Here is a 6,000-nt window from a genome sequence, read left to right on the forward strand (position 1 = left end):
GTCATGATCCCAGGGTCCTAGGATAGAGCCCCACTTCAGGCTCCCTGCTCTGCAGGGAGCCTGCTTTACCATCTCCTGCTCTCCCTGTTTATGCTCTCTCTCTGCCTCTCTCTCTCTCTCTGTGTCAAACAAATAAATAAAATCTTTTTTAAAAATTAAAGCAGAATTTCAAGGAGATATTTGTTTATCCATGTTCATAGCAGTGCTACTGTCAATAACCCAAAAATAGTAGCAACCCAGGTATCTCTCAGTGGATGAATGGTTTAAAAATGTGATGTATAACTACAATGGATTATTATTCAGCCTTAAAAAGGAAGGGAATGTTGACATATGCTACAATGTGGATGAACCTTGAGGACATTATGCTAGGTGAAATCAACCATACATAAAAGAACAAACACTGTGTGACTCTACACATGAAGCACCTAGAGTAGTCAAATTCATAAACACAAAAAGTAGAATGATTATTTCCAGGGTCTGGAGGGATAGAGGGAAATGAGGAGTTATTATCTGATGGGTGCAAAGTTTCAGATTTGCAAGATGAAAGCGTTCTGGAGATGGATGCTGGTGATGATTGCACAGCAATACAAATATACCTAACACTGAGTTGTACTCTTTAAAAAACTTTTTTTAATTTATCTATTTGCTTGAGAGAGAGAGAGAGAGAGAGAGCGAGCAAAAGTTTGGGGGGGGGTGGAGGAACAGAGGGAGAGGGACAAGTGGACTCCCTGCTGAGTGGGGAGCCTGATGCAGAACTTGATCCCAGGACCCTGAGATCATGATCTAAGCCGAAGTCAGGTACTTAGCAAGCTGAGCCACCCAGGTGTCCCTGAATTGTACTCTTAAAAATGGTTCAGATGAGGGGCACCTGGTGGCTTCGTTGGTTAAGCATCTGACTTTTGCACCCCCCCCACCACTCTATATCTTTCTCTTAAAAAAAAAAGGTTAAGATGATAATATTATATATATTTATTATATAATTATTATAGATTTACTATATATAATTTAATTATATTAAATGTATTGTATCACATTTTTTAAAAAAGTAAACCAATATAAAATCTTAAATAATTATATCAAGAGCAACCTCATACAAAAAAGATGGAATCTATTATTATTTTGTATTTTATATCTTTTAAAATGTTGATACTCATAGTATTATTGTGAGATGGAGAGGATAGATATCTCTATTTTTAAAACGAAAGATGCTGAGGCTTACAGAAGGGAGCCCAGGACTCCTGATTCAAGGGTCAGATATCTCCCCCTTCCAGCTTTTCCCCGTCCACACGTTGCTCCTAGTGGCTGGATTTTCAGGGTGTGTGATTTCAGTTATCTGCACTAATATCGTGCTTGAACATTGTTGCAGTTATAAACATCTCTGATAGGTTGATGTGGTAGGGATGTTTGTCTCTCTGCCAAGCTGGTGACAATTTAATGATAGTATTGTCAACCAGTGTCTTTGATGATTATACACATTTATCAGACAATATAATCATCTCTACTATGTCAGTTGCTCACACACCAGAAATGAAGCTCCAGGAACAGTCTATTACTCTGACAAGGATAATAGGTCATTATTACCAAATCAGCAACACAGTGCTTTAAAAATAAATGACCCTGCTTCCCATGATTATTTATTTTTCATAAGTGCCTCAGGTTTGTCTTAGCATCCAACAGTGGGAGACAATTATCCCATAATATTCTCCTTTTTTTTTTTTTTTTAGTATGTCTTAAATGGTCTTGAGTGGCAAATGCAATGCTTCTGTTGACCACAAAGTAGAAGCCTGGGTGGTTTTATAGGAGTATTAAGAGAAAACAGGTGGTTCATACGATCGATCGTCCTTTGTCATCCAATTCTGTTGAAAAAGAATGGCAAGCTAGGAATATGGGAGTGGGGAGAGGAGGAAGAGAGATGCTGTGTACTGCTCACATGAATGAAGATGTGTTCAGTGTTGTCTTAATGCTGTTTGGGCCGTCAGAGCGTACCAACAATCCCCAATGTTGCCCCTTCTCTATGTAGAGTGTTTTTTGTTTTTTGGGTTTTTTTTTTTTAAGTAGGCTCCACGCTGGGCATTCCAATGCGGGGCTTGAACTCACGATCCTGAGATCAAGACCTGAGCTAGATCAAGATTCGGATGCTTAACAGACTGAACCACCAACGTACCCCTATGTAGAGTGTTTTAAAAGGGAAACTGGTAACTCATAAAAGGAAAAATTCCTCTCTGTTTGCCCAGAAGTTCCCCAGCTCCTCCTCCCCTCAGACAGGACGGCCTGAGGAGGCCTGGGGAGTTCTTCCCCAAACGAGAGGGCACTTGCTCTTACTGCCTGGCAAGAGCTTCTTCTCACATGGCAGCCCTCCTTGCACTGAAGTCTGGGTTAAATCGCAACCCCTGCTGGAGATTGGACATTGCCTCCAGCTTCAGTGGAAGAGGGTCTCGTGAAGGACAGGAACACTTGTTTTCTAAGGAGGGAAGGGGGGCAACCGGCTGGGTGAGGATCCCGTATTTCTTTGGCAACTGAGAACCATCCTGTTAGGGGTGGCCCCTAGCTTTCAAAACAAAAAGAAGCTTGTAACTGTAAAAGGCTACGATGGGTTTCCTGCTCCCCCACCCTTTTAGAGGCAAAACCTATTTATGAGGCTTTATTAAGTGCAAATAAGTCCCTCGGCTTCAACGGAGAAGCAGCAGCTGCGAAGATGTGGTCATTTGCATATAAATGACATGATTTCAGCTCAGAGAAGAATATTGAAAAATATACATGTCGACAATGGAATCCTGATAGATTCACACATATTAAGGTCAGATATTGTAATTTTTAAGGCTGCTGCATGCTGATGATTGCATCAGATCACACATTCAATTCTGTTTGGGTTATATGAGTTTTATCTTCTATGAAATGGAGGATTTTTATTGTGAATTAATTAAACTACTTTTTTTATTCCTAAACATGAGAACATCTAGGTCAATAAGCTAAATGCTCTACAAATGCAAAGGCTCCGTGACAGCTAAAGCTACCAACTGCAAACTTGGGTGTTCTGTATGGCGAACAAAGAGGAATGTGCGCCCAGGAGTCTCCCAGGGAAGTGACTGTGTGGTGCTTTCTCGAATATCTGTCGTCTGCTGCAGGGTCAACCTTTCTTTGAAGGGCCAAAAGAAGCTCCAGGTTTTATATGCAAAGACGTTTTCCCACAGCCTGGCTGAAAGATGAGTGGGGAGATTACCATAGCCCAGAAAGTCCCAGAAATTTCCCGAGGGCCCACCATTGTTTCCTGGCCCCATGGCCCATGGCTTGTAGTTCACGGCTGGCAAGAGACACATCCTGGAATCATCTGCACTGCTCCCAGGCAAGTGTCCCCCACGCTGTCTGGAGGAAGTAGATGGGTTTCTCTCCAATATGCCCCCAATTTTGGCCCTACATCAATCAGGGTGCTTGTTGGCTCCCTTCCCACCTGCAGCACAGAGATTGCTTAGAAACGGCCTGCTGTATATTGGCTGCTGGGAAGGCCATAGAAATATTAACACTACCTTCACCTTGCCAACCAGCCCTCAGCTCCCTCAAAGAGAACATTTTCCTATAAATGATGATCACCGAAGTGATAACTTTGGATCTTCTCATAAAAAATAGTATCTTTTTTTTAAAATAGTATCTCTAAGTAACAGACTTGATTCCTACTGATTGAGTATATTTGATCATCGACTTACTTATTAAATAAGTCAGGTCACTAATTCTCTTTTTTATTTTAATTGTTTTAAAAGATTTTATTTATTTATTTGGCGTAGAGAGAGCCTGAGGAGAAGGAACACAAGCAGGGGGAGTTGGAGAGGGAGAACCAGGCTTCCCGCCAAGCAGGGAGCACAGTGCTGGGCTCGATCCCAGGACCCTGGGATCATGACCTGAGCCAAAGGCAAATGCTTAATGACTGAGCCACTCAGGTGTCCCTTTTTTTAAAATAAAAAAGAAAAAGATTTGGTTTATTTATTTGAGAGAGAGCATGAATAGTAGGGGGAGGGGTAGAGGGAGAAACAGACTCCCCAATGAGCAGGGATCCTGATGTAGGACTCGATCCCAGGACCCAGAGATCATGGTCTGAGCCAAAGGCAGATGCTTAACTGACTGAGCCACCCAGATGCCCAGGTCCCTAATTCTCAATGTGGTTTTAAACCTGACACATGAACATTTACTAGCTGAACAAAATCCTTGGTATATACATACTTTCTAACAGAGATGATTAAAGATAACTAATAAATAATTGAATAGCTAGCAAGAAAAAAGGGAAATTTAGAAAGTCACCATAAATATTTGTGTTTCACAGAGAACTTTAGAGCCTCCAGAGAACTCTATTATGCTAACTTGAAAAAAGAATCCCAATGTCAACTTGCTGTATATTCAATATATTCTCTTAAAATGATTTCTGGAGATACATATGATGCTTTAGCTTTAAGAAAGATATTAAAACCCTAAATTCTAAATGCTTAGTCGTGGTAATTGATCAAATTATACACATAAAAGATGATTATATAGGGTGCCTGGGTGGCTCAGTGGGTTAAGCCTCTGCCTTCGGCTCAGGTCGTAATCTCAGGGTCCTGGGATCGAGCCCAGCATCCGGCTCTCTACTCAGCAGGGAGCCTGCTTCCTCCTCTCTCTCTCTCTCTCTCTCTCTCTCTGCCTGCCTCTCTGCCTACTTGTGATCTCTCTGTCAAATAAATAAATAAAATCCGTTTTTTTTTTTTTTTAAAGATGATTATATTATCCAAAGTTTGGCATTGGGTGCTCTGAGAAGCGTGATTAACCCCCTCCTGGAGGTGGATCTAGGTATTACAAAGCCTGAAGCTTACTGATTTGGAGGGCCCTCTTTATTTATTTTTAAAAGATTTTATTTATTTATTTACTTTTGTGAGAGAGAGAAGGAGCATGGGGAGGGGCAGAAAAAATTCCCCATTGAGCAGGGAGTTCGACATGGGGCTCATTCCCGGATCTGGGATCTTGACCTGAGATGAAGGCAGACACTTAACTGACTGAGCCACCCAGGTGCCCCTGGAGGGCCCTCTTCAAAAGAATTCAAAATTATTGATATTTATTTAGGTTGGGGGAAAAATCACAACAAATTACAAACCTCACAAAGGCCACAAAATTAACATACTTAGATCAATTGGCTGGCTACACACCTCAAAATTTTCCCCTACAATTGACTACCCCTTTAGTCTATCCTCTAATATGGGTGATAAAAATGTAGTTTTATTACTGAGAGTTTAAAAATATTTTTATTTTATTTAGTTGACAGAGATAGAGATCACAAGTAGGCAGAGAGGCAGGCAGAGAGAGAGAGGGGAGCAGGCTCCCTGCCAAGCAAAGAGCCCAATTCGGGGCTCGATCCCAGGACCCTGAGATCATGACCTGAGCTGAAGACAGAAGCTTAACCCACTGAGCCACCCAGGTGCCCCTATTACTGATAGTTTTTATAAAAGTTTATTTCATCTCTGCAACTTGCTACAGATAATGTCACGTAAGGTTTTGGGATTGTTGTCAAATTGGGGAAAACCTCAATCTGTTTCTTTCACACACAAGCTGTAAAATTTCAAGTCTTCTTGTAGAGTGACTGATCCTAAACACTTCCATGTTTTCCTAGTACCTATGGCCACAGGCCATACTGGTTTCTATGGCAGTGTGCTCTCAAGCCCTGTACTTTGGTGTCCCTAGAAATAATGACTATGGAATCTGTCCTTATATCAGGATGATTAGTAATATATTTACAATATACAGAGGTGACTTTAAAACATACAATTAAATGCATTCCCGACTCAACTTTGGCATGACTGAAAGGAAAACGAGTCTTCTTAGAATGAGCCCTGCAGAAAGATTCCTGGCCCTCTCTGCCCTTGGACAGTCTAGTGGTTCTCATGGTCATTGCTGACTTTCAAGGCTCAGCATCAATAATAAGAGAAGAAGAGCACTAAAAGCCAGCAGAGGACAGTTGAACAGTTTCCCCCCAGCAATACAAGG

The sequence above is a fragment of the Martes martes genome (genome assembly GCF_963455335.1).
Source record: "Martes martes genome assembly, chromosome: 4".
NCBI classification, from domain to species: Eukaryota; Metazoa; Chordata; class Mammalia; order Carnivora; family Mustelidae; genus Martes; species Martes martes.